Source organism: Neofelis nebulosa, chromosome 4 (assembly GCF_028018385.1).
Source record: "Neofelis nebulosa isolate mNeoNeb1 chromosome 4, mNeoNeb1.pri, whole genome shotgun sequence".
Taxonomy (NCBI): Eukaryota; Metazoa; Chordata; class Mammalia; order Carnivora; family Felidae; genus Neofelis; species Neofelis nebulosa.
The window spans coordinates 107658296-107674017 of NC_080785.1; the positions used below are offsets into that span (position 1 = coordinate 107658296).

The window sequence follows — 15722 nt, forward strand, 5'->3', positions numbered from 1 at the left end:
ACCAGCTTGCACCTGCCTGTTAGTTAGACACCCGTGAGTGATTCTCTCTTCTGGGCATTTCTCATCAACACACAGACCTGCTCCCCGACCTGTGCACACGTGTGCACATACATGATCCAGAGCTCTGTGCCAACATTCTCCCCGTTTCTCTGCTTCCCTTTGAGAAACCTCTCCAAATGACCTCCTCCCCATATGCAACCCCTCTCCTCTGGTTCTTTAGTGACATTCTGGCCATTCCCAGCGGGCCACCAAAATTACCCGGCGCCAGCCTGAAGGACCACTGTGTTGCTGTGTCCAGAGACCAGCTGTCTTCATCCCAGGTGCCGAATTTGACGCAGCTGCTCCGTCCCCATTCTGCAAAGTGGCTTCCAGGAGGGACGCTACTCTTACCTGCCACAGGTAATAAGCGCCTGCTTTGTGCACAGCCCTACATTAAACACTTTGAATGATGTTTTTACAACATAAACGTATTTTCTGTCGACCTGTAGACTTGTTATGAATGCTACTGGCTAGTTCAGGGAAGAAAAACCTTCATTGTGATGCAAGACCAAAGTGTTCATAACTATTTTCAACTTGGGACACATTAACTTCTGAATTCAGAATCACTTTTGCAAATTCAAATGGCCGTAAAACTCCTAGCTGCCTTCAAGGGACCAGGAAAAATCCTTAGATCCTGCTGGAGTTTTCATTAGCCACTTGGGAGAAGCTTCTCCCACTGATGAAAACAGGAAAAAGACAGCATCAGAGGACGTCTGACAAGACTCCGTAAGTCCCGCTGTTCTGCTCACTACCCACCCACACTGGGGGGGGGGGGGACAGACAGGGGTGCAGTGCTCTGGCGTGGGGGGCAGGGATGCGGCACCCCTGAGTGGAGGGGGGTTGGGACAGGTGGGGTGCGCTGCTCTGGAGTGGGGGGGGCAAGGGTGCGAGGCAGGCAGGGGTGCAGTGCTCTGGAGTGGGGGGCAGGGGTGTGGCACCCATGGGGGGCGGGGCAGGCAGGGGTGCCCCAGCAGACACCACATTTCCAGGCTCTAGTTCCCCCTGAGACAGAAAGCTGAGTGGACATTTACTTAGCATTTCTTAGAAACTTAAACAATTGGCTCTCCACATAATTCTGGACACAAATACTTAGAAAAACTGTCCAAAGAGTTCCGTGCACCTTGACCCAGCTTCCCCAAAAGCCAAGGTCTTGTGCCAGCACAGTCAGCTATCCAAACAGGACATTACCTCCCATGCGATGTGTTAACTGGAGTTTATCCAGATTTCCTGGGGGTCCCTCAGAGGCTCGCCATCTGCTCAGGGCACTAACGAGGTGTCCCCTTAGTGTAGTTGAAGTCCCCGCAGCATCTGCAGGGAGGCAACGAAGAGCACTTGTTCAGGAGGTGGGGACAGGGACACCGCACATCAGAGGGATGGGCGTGAGAGGGAGCGGGCCGGGGTCTTCTAGACATGGTGGAGGGGCCCAGAGCCACCACGGAGAGGAGGTGAGTGCCTCTCTGAGGACCAGGCGGACGGCCTCCTCCTGTGTGACCCTGGGTCTCTCCTCTGTCCCAGCCTTGGCCCCTGTGAGAGACGCCAGGCAGGCTGCGGGGCACTGGCCCCGGTTCGGGGTGGCCTGCTGTCCTCTCACGGTGGACCCAGCTCCTGGGTTGGGGACAGAGACCACACGGGTGACGTGCCTCCCCTCCCCCGGGGCCTGTGATATGACCACAACTTAATGCCGCAATGTCACTGGGTCCCGGCACTGGGCCAGGCACTCGCAGGCTCCGAGCACTCAGATTCGAGCAAGAACCACCCATTCCCTCGAGGAGCCCGCCGTCCCACAGGGCGGGGGGGTGGGGTCCCTGTGGGGCCCCCGCCAGCCCGTCGCTCCCCACGCGGCCGCAGACACCCCCCGCAGGCGCCCAGAGGCTCCTACTGAAACCCACCCTGTGTCCTGGGCAGACTGCCAGCACGCTGTGAGGGGGGAGCAGCTCCCGAAGTTAGAGAGACAGAGAAGAAACAGAGAAGTGGTCTGTGTCATGGATGCATCGGGGCAAGCTCGGAGTCCGGACGGAGGAGGTGAGGCAGCAATAGCAGGGCAGGCAAGGACACGCACTGTGGGAGGCTCTGCTGGGTCCGAACCCCCACACGCTGCTCCCAAAGACGGAAGGGCCCTCCTGTGCACGGAGATCAATGTCTGTCATAAAGAAAAGAGCAGGAACCCAAACAGGGACTCAGGGGGACATCCCGTGCCTCCCCTGCGCCCCTCCATAAACACCAGCTCATCCTGCCGTCACCGTGAGTGTTCACCACCCTTCCCCGTGCCGGGCATCGGCCCGACCCCGTCATCCCACGGAGCCACTGCTCCAGAAGTCCCGGCTTCCGTGTCTGGGCCCAGCATCCAGAATGCTCTCCATGAAACAGTATCTGAGCATCGTGCCCACCCGACAACTTCCCCCACGCCCACTGGGGAAGACTCCACCCACCTGGACACCCACACCTCACCTGGCACCCTCCCCACAGTCCCTCCCGGCCCACCTCCATGACTTCCTTCCCACCGGTGGGAAGCGTCCCTCCCCTCTTCTGTGTGCACACCTGATCCACCTTGAACACTTTCCTTGGGCCACCCGGTCCAGGCCACCTGGACTCCCCCGCTCAGTCCCCCACTTGACTGTCCGGGTCCTCCTGCTGAGTGAGCCCTCTGGTGGCCCGCACACCTGTCCCTTGTCAGCTGTGTGACACCCTGGAAATGTCACTAGCCCTCTAGCTTGTGTCCTTATCCGGACACATAAGGATCATCCCAGTAAGGGCTTTGCCTGGTGGGGGAGCAGTCCCCACACGTGCTCAGCAGAGGGCCCCGCACAGACCTCCCGCCCCACCCTGGGCTGTGACATCCTCGCGGGCACCCCCGGGCCAGAGCCACCTGCGGCCCCTTCAAACACCACAGCTAGGCCACATGTTGCTCCCAGTAGACAATGAAGGAGGAAGGAAGGAAAGGAAAAAGTTAATTTATTCTGTCCCCAGTGCTGTCAAAGCCAAGCTCCTCCTTAATCAATACGTTGCATTCATAAACTCAGCTTCCAGCCAGAGAGCGAGGACAGTGCCCATCAATACAGACAGTATTTGGGTGGGTCCCAAGTAAAAGCTCATGGAATTAAGGAAAAAGAACCGGCGTAGAAATAATTGCTAAACTCTGCTTTCCGATAACAGTCTTTCCGTAAACATTTATTTTAACAATAAGGAGGCAGTGGAATGATTTCTGAGTGGAAACGACCATGCTCCTGCCAGAAATGCCAGACGGTTTCTAAATTCTAAAGCTTCGCTGTAGAAATGTCTTAGTCACCACAAAATAAGCCTTTGGAAAATGCCTGCATTGGTCCAGACACATTCTTTGATGCCAGGGCGACCTCGGGCCCTCTGACCTTTGTCTCGGGCTCCCCACTGAGGAATCGCGTGGGACCAAGAGGCCGCGGCCGCCGTGAAACGTCAGCCCGGGACCCCAGGGACCGTGTCCCCTGTGTGTCCATGCCCAGTGCGGGGAATCGGCCCCTAGGGCAGTGCAAGGATGAGTCTCCCGAGATTCTGTGCCCTGCACAGACGTTCGCCCTGTTTGCAAGAAAGTAGGGGAAATACGTTGAAAATACAACTTAATGGGGCACGTTTGGTCTCACAGAAAATCTTAGCAGCCAGTTCCCGATTCTGCCTCATTGCTATTGACCGACCATCTAGGGACAGCGTCGCTGTTCTCGTCTCCTGTCGCCCCCAGACCAGCGCCCTCACGTCGGAGCCCTGACGCGGTCTCCATATCCCCCTTCTCCGTGGCTTCTCTCCTCCTCGTGGCGCTGAGAGTGGTATTTTCGCCTCCGAGCTCTGACCTTCCTTCCTCCAGTGGGAACACTCTCGTGGAGCCCCCAGCGGACCCAACCCGAACACAAGGGCCAGGAAGTGTTCGGTCTCCATCAAAGGGGCTGCGGACAGCGGATGCCTCCCTTGTCCAGAAGGCGCTTCCTTGTGAGCAGCCAGTGCCCCGGCGTGTGACCTCGCCCTGTCCTGTGCCCGGGGATGGCTCAGCTGCCCGCTCATTTCTCCATATTTGGATAATAGCAATTTCGGCCGTGACGTCCCCCAAATCGAACATATATCCCCAAAGGCCCAGTACACGACACGCCCCCAGGAACCCCACAGCAGGATGCCAGGGGTCTCCATCCCCTGTGGGCCCTCCCAGCGCTGCCCCATCTCACCGCCCCTGCACCCTGGGTTTCCTGTGAATAAACAGCTTCAGGACAAGACTTTCAAAGCTCTTTATCAGCACTCGCGGGAATAAAATCCAGTTTGGGTCTGTGTTTTGAAGAAGGCACTGTTTGATACCCACATGTCACATTCAGGACACGGATGTGTCGGTCATATTCCCTGACCTTCCTTTTCCAGTGTCTGTGGGATCTCCTTTGGTGCTGACATCATCTCTCTATCTCCATCCACGCTCTCTGGAGCCCAGGAGGCAGTGCTCATACTGACGGCAGGTGCATGTGGGACCACCCTGCGGCACCCCAGCAGGAGCCGGCCCAGCCCCCGAGTCCCTGCCCGGTACTGGCTCCTCACCCATCACACGTATTCCCAGCTCCGTGAAAAGCACCACGTAAATGCCTGATGAAGACGTACGTGGGAGAAACTTGCAACAGTCCAAGGCTGCTAAAACTCATGGGTCAAGGGCACCGGAGCTCCCCAGACTGGAAGTCTTCCCCTGCCTTCCCTGTGCATTCACATCACCTCACCTGGAGAGCCTCCCAGGTCCCAGCACCCAGGCTCGGCTGTGCCCTCCTGTGATCGGAGCTGCTCCCGATGACCTCCCCGATCGGCGGGCTCCGAGTGGAGCCACCGTGCCCTGTGCCCCGTGCCCTGTGCTCCAGGCTCACGGCCTGTCAAACTCGGCCCCTCATCGCGGCACAAACAAAGGTGGCAAAGAGAGGGATGGGGGCCCTCGGGCCTTCATGCCATCCCGCTCAGGCAGCGTCTCCAGCTGGCAGGTGACCAGACGGGAGCCGGACGTGGGTCAGCACGTGCCCAGCGTCACAAGCTCGTCTGAGACACGGAGACGCACATGGACGCGGTAGGGAGCACCTTTCACCTGAGGGCAAGCTGCCGGAAGACTGACCTCAGCCTTCTCCATTTCTCCCTCCCGAAACCGTTTGCAAATGGCTCCCACTTCTGCTTGGCAGGGTCATGGGTGCTGCCGACAGGAGCCCTGCCCTCCTGAGCGTCCGTGCCACCAGGGGTCCCACACCAGGGGACTAGAAGAGTGTGTGTGGACAGTGGGAACAAGCGGGCGCTAGCAGGACAAGGAGGGCAGGCGGCGGGGTGCATGCTGCCCACAGGCCCAGGTTGGTTGGAGGGCGGGAGGGGGTCTCCCAGAGGAGGTTTCTCAGTGGGGGCCCTTTGGGAACATGGGTGGTGAGCACGGAGGCTGCAGGGGACCCTGAGCTGAGGGATCCTGACACAAGGGGACCCTGAGCCAAGGGGACCAGGCAGAGGGGACCCTGAACTGAGGGGACCCTGAGCCAAGGGGACAGCAGGTTGTGCTTTGCTGGAGATCAGAACACAGAGCTAAGACTTTTGTGAGTCGGTGACAGGAGGGAACACCCCAGATTGATAAATGATGGGTTTTCAATAATTTGGGGCAAGACTTTCTCCCTAAACCTCTTGGGAAGAGACCCCAGCAGCAGGCAGAGGACAGGAGTCTTCAGGGGGATCTGCACCCCCTTCCGGGGCTCACCTCGCCAGCTGAGTCTGCAGCAGACCTGGGAGCAGAGAAGCAGGGGACTTGAGAAGGGGGACAGGGGACAGGACAGACTTGGGAAGTAATTGGTTTTCCTTCCCATTTCACACATGGGCACGCTGAGATGCTCCGAGGGAAAGGGTTTGACCAGTCACAGAATAAACTGTGTGTATGTTTACGTGCACGAACGTGTCTGTTGATGCATAATACACACGAAGAGCATACACCTTATGAATGTGCTATTCCATGCCCACAGATCCAGACACACGACACCAGCCATGCTGCCTCCCCGTCACACGTCTCAGAGGCAACCACTTCTCAGAGCACTGTCACCACCAGGCACGTTCGACTCTGAACTCGGAATCAGTGGACTCTCCTGCTCAGCATCACGTCTGTGACATTCCTAAAGCTGCAGGAAGTGGTACTTTGTCAGCTTGCATCGCTGGGTAGTGCCTCCATTATCTGAACAGAACAAAGTATGTTAATCCATTAAATGTCGACAGACACTGGGTCCTTCCCGGTTGGAGGCGAGTATATCACTGCTCGTGTGAATATTCTCACAGCGTCACTGGAGGTCACACATGTGCACACGTGCGGATCGCGCACCTTGAGGTGTGACAGCCCAGGGTGTGCTGGGGTGAATCTTCGGCAGACAATACGCCCAAACGTTGTCCAAAGTGGTGACGGCCACCAGCGTGCCGGGGAGCAGCCGGTGCCTCCCGTGTCTGTGGAGCAGACCCTGAGGTGTGGGCCCTGGTCCTCGCTCTGCTGTGACGTCCCTACGACCCTGAAACGTGTGTCACTTCTTGGGTTCTCCGTCCTTTCCTCTGACAAGTGCTAACACACCTTCAGGCCTTCCCCTCACCCTGACTCTAGAAGACATACTTGTATATCTGTTCAGGGACAGTGTGTGTATATTATGAGGAAAGCATGTTAGAAATCTCTGAAGTTGAGGTGCACCGGGGGGCTCAGTGGATTAAGCGTCGTCTCTCGATTTTGGTTCATGAGTTCGAGCCCCACGTCGGGCTCTGTGCTGACAGCGTGGAGCCTGCTTGAGATTTTCTCTCTCTCTATCTTTCTGACCCTCCCCCACTCATGCTCGGTCTCCCTCTGTCTCTCAAAATAAATAAACTATAAAAAATATTTTTAAAACATGTTAAAGTTGAGGCTACAAAAGTACTTTCATGCTGATGGGGCATACATCAGGATTTTGCTTCAAAATGCAAGCTCTTCTGATTATTTAAATCACTCTGGAAGTAATGATAGAATAAATTTGCTGACATGAGCACAAAGGAACACAAATTCTGTTCTATAGAAAGCCGTTTCTGACAAATACACAAAGAACAGAAGAAAGCGCCTCACTGTGCTGGGTATTTGAAATGCTGACAGTAAACCGTCACATGCCTGACCCTCAGGCAGGGCTCAACGATATCTCGGGATAGAAGCCAAATTCTGCGTGATGGAAACACGTGTACCTGCTCTTAAAGGGTCCCTCGCTCCCTCTAGCACATGTCACCGCAGGTACATCTGGAGGGAGAATGTGAGCACTTTCTACTGATCAATCAAGAAAGTCGTTACTACCGGCCTGTGAAAGGGGGGTGAGGGAAGACCCAGTGGCCATCCCCAGCCACCTCCCCAGGTTTTACGCCTATCTGAGGGGAGCCGACAGTGTCATGGAAAAACTCGCACCAGAACTGCACCCTGAAGTTGAGGGGGCTATCGCGGTCACCAGGAAGATGACAAACACTGCCCCAGAGCTGGTGGGCCCCAACACTGTCCCCTTGTAACAGAGAACACAGGGAAAGGGCCAAGAGAGTGGGGCGTGTCGTGTGGCAGGATATACCTGTGTCCACCACGGGAGAACTGGATCCAGGACTCTGACAGGATCCCAGGATCTTAATCACCTTTCTGGGCCACTTAACGTTGCTCCATTCCCATGTTTTCCCATGAAGCTTTCAGTGAGGTGCTTCATAAAGCAAAGGGTCAGGAAGTGTTGGTGAGGTAGAGACTGTAATGTGTGTCTCTCTGTTCACCCTCCGGGAAGGTTGCCATTGGGATGAGCGGCAGAATATATGGCGTAGGAAAACTCAAAGTGGGGGAGGAAACAGCCCATCCACAAGCCAGAAACAGTGAGGAATCACCGCCAGAGGCCTCACGGATGAGCTACATTCGGAGGATGAACACAACGAGGGAATGTGCACAATGAGGCCATGAGGCTGTGGGTGAAGGCACTGTAAACCTCGCTGACATTCCCGAGCAAAGGTGGGTATTTGCCCTCTAGCCTCGGGACCCACAAGGCACTGGGCAATCTCAGGATCACGGCTGAACTGTCTGCCCCATACAGCAGAGGGGAGGGCGTGGCGGGGCCCTGAGTGGATGGACGCCAATGCCATTCCCAGAGTATGGACACCCGGTCTCAGTTCCCGCGGTTACAGCCCAGTCCTAAATGTGGCCAAAGCCATTCCCGTAATGATGAAAAGGGGGCACAAAAAGAAAACTGCATTAAAAAGAAGAGAGACATCCCATGAATCTAAGGACACAGCACCTGTGAGAACAAACATCCCCAGGAAAACGGAAGGGTGGATGAACATTACAACCACCCAATCAGAACAAGCCTTCAGAAGGAAGAAACACTAAAAATGAGGAAGCAAAGAGTGAAGTAGAGAAGGCAGGAATGCTGGTCGGTGATGACAGAGGCACTCCAAAGCTGAGGGATGCATGAGGGGTTGAGAAAACATGCAGGATGTGTGTAAAACTTGGAGGAAAAATGGACAAATGTATGAACATAAGTCCAGAAAAGCCATGGAGCAAGGAGAACAGACCCAGGAAAGGCACAGTGGTCCTTGTGATGAGAAAACTGAAGAAATGGAATGAAATCAATAACCAAAGAAACAGTTGAAACAAATCTCTGAGCCCAAGAAAGATTTAAGGATCAGGGGCCAGCAAGATTTAATGGGAAAAACAGACAACCCCATCAGTCTTTAAAAAGAATTCAGGGGGCGCCTGGGTGGCTCAGTCGGTTAAGCGTCCGACTTCGGCTCAGGTCATGATCGGTCTGTGAATTCAAGCCCCGCGTCAGGCTCTGTGCTGACAGCTCAGAGCCTGGAGCCTGTTTCAGATTCTGTGTCTCCCTCTCTCTCTGCCCCTCCCCTGTTCACACTCTGTCTCTCTCTGTCTCAAAAATAAATAAACATTTAAAAAATTTTTTTTTTTAATTTAAAAAAAATTAAAAACAAAAGAGTTCAGGATGTGTAGGTGAAGGAAAATACAAAGCCACCTGCAAAATAAGCACATATTTGTTTCCTATTCTACAACACTACCATTATAACAAAATGGCACATGTTTGACACAGTGTTGAACAGAAACCATCTTAACTGTAAATTTTCTAGACTAGATTTCACTCATGAATAAAGACAAAAGAATGGCATTTTCAGATATCCAGGGAGTAGAACATCAAAGTATATGCTTCCTGGAAAACACTGCCTGAAAATTAGCAAGATTAACCAGAACACAGAACTCACCACAGTGGGTCATGAAAGGAAATCATGGGAAGCATCAGAGCCATACTTATAATACCAATGTTTGCTGTAAATTTTGGTGAAAATCTAATGCAAGGAAGAAAATAATTCTTGAAAGGCAAGTTAAATCATGTGTTTAAAAAAAAACTAACATTGAGCTGGCCCTAGTAGAACAATAATACCAAGAAATGTAATAGAAATAAAGATGGGGAAAATTAAGAGAAATAAAGCTTGTTTAAAATAGTCCCATCTTAGAGGCACCTGGGTGGCTCAGTTAGTTAAGTGTCCAACTTCAGCTCAGGTCATTATCTCACAGCTTGTGAGTTTGAGCCCCATGTTGGGCTCTGTGTTGACAACTCGGAGCCTGGAGACCACTTTGGATTCTGTGTCTCCCTCTCTCTCTGCCCCTCCCCTGCTCATGCTCTGTCTCTCTCTCTGTTTCTCAAAAGTGAATAAAACATTTTTAAAAAATTAAAAATAAATAAATAAGTAAATAAATAAATTAGCCATCTTATCTATATGTTGGGCAGAGAAAGGAATTTAATATAAACTGAGTGACTGTCAACACTGAGCATGAAAGGAAAAGAGTGTTCAATATTAGGATTGAAAGAATACATAACTTTCAGAATATTAAATAAATATATGAAAAAGGAGACATCCACTTGCAAGAGCAAGGCAGTGGGGAAAGAAGTTATAAAATAAAACTAAAATAATAATAGACAATTTACAGATTACAATAAATGTAAATGGGTTATATTCTCCTCTTAAAAGTGATTCTACATTGAGGCAAAAATAAAACCAATTTTCATTTATGAAGCACATGATAAAAAGAAAATATGCAACAAACAAAGATGTGGTAGACTGCATTAATGATCCCGGTTCATCAGCACCATTTCTACCCATGCAAAGTTGCATCCCCCCAACTATGGGTCACGAAATTCCCCAATACTGGGCTCAGTCATGTGATTGGCCAATGAGACACTAGTCAACATGATGTAAGAAGCATCTTGGAAATTTCTCATCCCGTCCTGTGCTCTGCAGTCACCAGGAGAAGATAATGGTCCATTGGTTCCAGGGATAGGATGTAAGAGGTGTGCAGTGGAGCCACCCCAGGCTGATCCTAGCCCTGCTTACCCAGCCCAGGACTGACCCCTGAACCACGAGTGACTCCAGCCAAGGTCAGCTTGGAAGTCTTGGAAGAGTGGAAGCCCCAGATTCAGGAAAACAAATTGTTACTGTTGCATGCCATTTCTCGCGCCTTATCATCCAGAGAAAGCTCACTAATATATTAGCTCAGGCTTTTCCAACCTTGGCGCCATTGGGGTTTGGGGTGGGATAATTTTTACTTGATGCTGTCAACAAACAGACTTCAGGTGACATTATGGAACACTCCCCAACAACAGCAGAGCAGAAACCCTTCCCAAGCACTTGAGGAAGCATGAGGGAGAGGTTTGTGTTGACGGAAGAGCTCTGTATGTTGACATGCTGATGGTGGTTTGGTCACACAAATCCACATGTGGCTGAAGTGGTATAGGCCACCCCCAAAGGGAGAGGTACACACAAAACTGGTGACATAACAGTCAACTCCACTCTTTTTATACTGTACTTAGTTACATAATGTGTCATCAGCAGGGGGACAGCAGACACGGGGCTCATCTCTACAACTTCCCCTGAAGGGAATCTATAATTATTTATAAATAAAAAGTAGCAAATACACACAGTATGCTTACAGCTCGTATCCTCTTATACAACCTAAACAAAAGTACGAACCAGAAGACCGGCCAAGGCAAATGTGACCTGGAGTTGCATTTCATGCTGAGTTTAACACTGGCCTTCTTTGAACTGGGTTAGCACCTGTGGCTCTGTCCCTTCTCTGTTTAAGTAACTAATTCCGATTAAATTAATGCTGTCTGGTGACAGAGCAGTCTTGAACAGAAGGATAAATCTGGTCTTGGAAATTTCAAGGCAGTGCTAAGTAATGATATGTTCATCCATGAGATCTGGCATACACTTGCATTTTTATTTAGCCTTCATGTATTATCAAAATGAGGAAACAAAATGAAACATTAATTTTCAGAAATCTCACAAAATTCTGAGAATAACTGCTTCCGATTAAAGAAATATGGCACGTCACATCTAGCTCAACTGTATAATGTGTATGTTATATTTTGTTTCAGCCTTGGCATCCTCCGTGGATGTCCCGACCTTGGAAAGGGTGATAGATTGATGCATAAAAAGAGACAAGATGAGAGTAATGTGCGAAAAGACTCACGAGTGATATGGTGTTTTTAAAAGCAAAATACATGGCTGCACGTATTTGCTCTAAATCCTAATTTTGTTTTCTTGCATGTGTGAGCATCTGTGAGTCAGAAGACAACTGTGTGTCAGCAGTGGTGTTACCTGTGTAGCGATATGACACAGGTGTATACAACTTCTATAATTTCCATGGGTTTCTGATATGGAATAAAGAACATGTATTACTTTGACCAAGTAATCATATTGTTCAAAACAGATTATATGACGAATGTTCTTTATGTTGTCATAGTTGTGTGCCCCGCCTTCCAGCACTGGATGTCCCCAGCCCCATGCTGCAGAATGGCAGTTTTCCTGCTTACCTTCATGTTGAAATAGACTTCACACTATCCAGGTGATGAAAATAATCTCCAGGGACTAAGTCATTCTTTGAAGGTATGATTTGAATGTGATTCTATTCAGTGTGGTGCCCCCAGAATCTAGAACCTTGTCTGGGTTGTTGTTTTTTGTCAAGGAACCAGCTTGAATTTATTTATAAGTTCCAATATATCTGTTTTTAATGTATCTTTGTTCTTTGGGGGAAATCATGTATGCCTATCATAAATTAGAAACAAACACTTAAAAGTGTAAGTAACAGGTCAAAGTAAAATAGAATCGAACCACAAAGTTCAGTAACTGCCGCCATTTTGGTAAACCTACTTCCAAACACACATCCCTATCCACACCTGCACAAGCAGATTATAAGGTACAAAACTTCACATCACCGAGCCACATGTTGTTTCATTACTTGATTTTTAAATTCCGAATTACGTTATAAACCTTTTCTAGGAAAACAAATGTAAGTAAATGTCATCTCTTTAAAATAGATGAACTGAATCTGTGTACCATGGAACATAAAATTGTGGGGGAATGTATAACCTACTGGCCTTAGATGTGAAACCATAAAATTATGAGCTACTGAAACCAGGAAAACATACCTAAAAAAAGAAAGAAAACATCCTTGGACTTGAAGAAAGATGTATAAACACAAAAGGTGAGCCAGAGTTTCCTGTCACTGGCAGTTTTCCAAATGCATCCCACACTTTCTGCAGAGTCCTCGAAGGACAGCAGGATGCGGTCACTGTCCCTGTAGGGAGCCTAGAGTGCTGCAGGACACATATCTGTGGGACAGCTCTTGTGATTAGCACGTGTATAGGAAGCATGTACGATTTACTGGAAAGAAGCCCCAGAGCCGGGCCTTCTGAGACCTGAGGAGGAGCACATCTGCTCAGGGAGGAAAGAATCCAGGGAGGTGTTCAAGATGTTCAAAGGCTGCTGCCTTTCCCTGTTAAAAACACCAACAACATAACAATGCAGGGAAATGATTCGACCTGACGTTTCACTGTATGCACACAGCAGGTACTCTACACCACTTTGCTCCCAAATGTTTCTCCTTAAATGAACCTGATAAATGACAGTATCAGGGAAGACATTCCAAGGCTTACCAAGTCACCATCAACTCAGCTTTGGAAACAGGGCTTTCGGTACCTCCCGTCCTCCAGCCCAGGAATTTAACACGCAGGTGCTTTTAAAAAATTACCTTGTTTTGCATTCTGCATGCTAATATTACATTCCCAGAGTAGAGAGCACACACAGCATCCACTGACTTGGCCAAGTAGGCTGTGCCCTTAATAGTCTGGTTGCACATTGTCTTGGCTTAATGGGGAGCGTAACTGTGGGGCAAAGTGCAGGCAGAAATCTGTAGAGAACGAGTTTGGCTCCAGAAACCCTAGGAACATGAGGCCAGGTCCCAGCTGTGCAGGTGTGGACAAGTATTCAAATTTGACAGCCCTCCCCCCAGCCCTGTTTCTTCCACTAAAACTGAACAGAGCAAAACCGACTTAGAAATTAGAGGGATATCGTACTAGAGAATCTTCCCATCACAAGAGCACTGCTGTCAAGAACACCCCCCTCCCCTGTTTCTTATTAAGAGTCTCAGCACCCTGTAAACCCCCAGGGGGTGCATGGCTTCAGATTTCTCAACACCTCCGACTAAGTACCAGCCTCACACACCCGTGTCTTTGCCTTTGGAAAACATGCTGTAACAGTGTAGGCATCTGGTTGAATGTCACAAATTTATATGCACAAAATACTTACTCCCTACCTTGAATCTACTGGTTCTTTTATATTTACAATTTTGTTTTATTATCAACAGGAGAAATGCGTGGTGACAAGGGCAATAATACAATTTGCAAAACTGGCTTGACGGTCCTTTGAGTAAGTGTCACCTAGTGGGTGCTGGAAAACGCCACAGGAGTTACCATAGAAACTGATGAAGATTCCTGAAAATAGTTAGGGACTAAACCATTGGTCCACCTGGGACCGGGACGCATGTGTTTCCATGGGAACGGAAGCTGTTGCTGCTGGGTGATATGAGGGAGATGGGAGGGCATGGCTTCCGGGAGTCATGCGTTTACTGGAAACGTGGTTAAAAGTCCTAGTACAGCTTTGTCAGGCACAGATTCAGTGTGACCCTCTGTAGGGAAATTGAACATAAGTGATGAGGTTTGGGGGTGTCGGGGGTGGGGATCTGGAGCCAACAGCCAAGAAAGAATTCTTGAAGACGTCTTTGGTGCATAAAGGTGGTTTATTAAAGCACGGGGACAGGACCCATGGGCAGGAGGAGCTGCACTGGGGTCGTGACGGGTAACTCATCACATACCCTCAGCTTGGGAGGGGGCAGGGATAGAGTAAGTCTCTTAGGAATTTTGGAAGCAAGGTTTCCAGTACCTTGAGGGGATCACTGTGGCCAGGGAAACGCCATTTATTACCGTTTAGTGAAACCTCAGTCCTGAGACCCCTCGGATGTATATCGGGGGCCCTAAGCCTGGAGTATGATGCCAGCGTGTGTCCTGGGGCAGTTGAGATAAAGGAAGGAGACATACAGGGTCCTCGAGGTGGGGTGATGTGGAGCTGAGATTCCCTTCTGTCCCCCGCAGTGTCATCATGGAGGCAGCTGAGCCCCTCGAGGGAGGTCACTGCGCCGGTTTCAAGGACTGGTCAGTGAGCCGTAGGCAGTAAGGGGATTTGATGTTTCATTTGCCTCCATTTCCCATGTCACCACGGCAAGCACTTGAACCCCCTTCCTGTGTTCTTGGGCGGCCAGGAGTGTCTGAGGAACATCACACAGATCCACCTGGGGGAGGAGTGCTGTCCACCTGTGCTCTGCCCTCAGGCCACCCCAAGCTCCCTTATCAATAAGTGTATTCTATTTATATTAAATACACATAAACGTATGTGCATACATATATATATTCAGTCCCCCCAGGTGAAGACCACAGTTGACAGAGGTGGGTTGACACTCACTAGAACGGGGAGGACCCCTCCCCTGGAGAACCGTGGGCCATCTCAGTTAAAGGGCGCAGGCAACTGTATTTGGGGGGAGGGTCCAAGAAGGCGGGGTTTTGTTCTAGATTGGATGCTGTCAGACAGTGGGGGCAATTCTGTGGCTACATGAGGAAGGCACTCGCCTGGTAAAAGGGAGTCATTGGTATTTTGTAAGCTGCCCAGTGATGCGTGTCTGTGCACAAATTATTCTGCCCCATTTTGTCATGGTCCCAGAGTAAACTGTCTGAGGTTTGTGAGATTGTTTTTGTCTCATAGCAGAAGACCAATCACAAAGAGGCTGTTAGTGTCAGGGGCTCCTTGGTGGATAGACAGATGATAGATACATAGATACATAGATGACAGATAGATAGATAGATACATGGATGACAGATAGATGACAGATAAATGATAGATACACAGATACATAGATGACAGATGATAGATAGATAGATAGATAGATGACAGATAGCTGACAGATAGGTGATAGATAGATACATACATACATACATACATACATGACAGATAGATGACAGATAGATGATAGATAGACAGATAGATACATAGATAGATAGATACGTAGATAGATACATAGATAGATACATAGATAGATACATAGATACAGATAGATGATAGAGAGATAATAGGCAAATGATAGATGATAGATATTTAGATAGATATTTGGATAGACAGATAACTGAGAGATAACAGATGAATAACAGACAGATGGTGGACAGTCAGGGCCTCAGCACTAACCCCTTGAGGCCCCCCATGACTAACGGTCAATCCACCTAAGCAAACGGTCACACAAATAAATCTGTGCACTTGCCAAG

General features: G+C 49.9%; 1 long non-coding RNA gene across 1 annotated transcript; it reads left to right on the forward strand.

Moving 5' to 3' along the window:
• The first annotated feature begins 11846 nt into the window (after positions 1-11846).
• Positions 11847-13766, forward strand: LOC131508440 (uncharacterized). Its single transcript, XR_009260018.1, has 3 exons — positions 11847-11961; positions 12393-12559; positions 13721-13766. It is a non-coding gene; the product is annotated as an uncharacterized LOC131508440 (long non-coding RNA).
• Positions 13767-15722: the final 1956 nt, after the last annotated feature.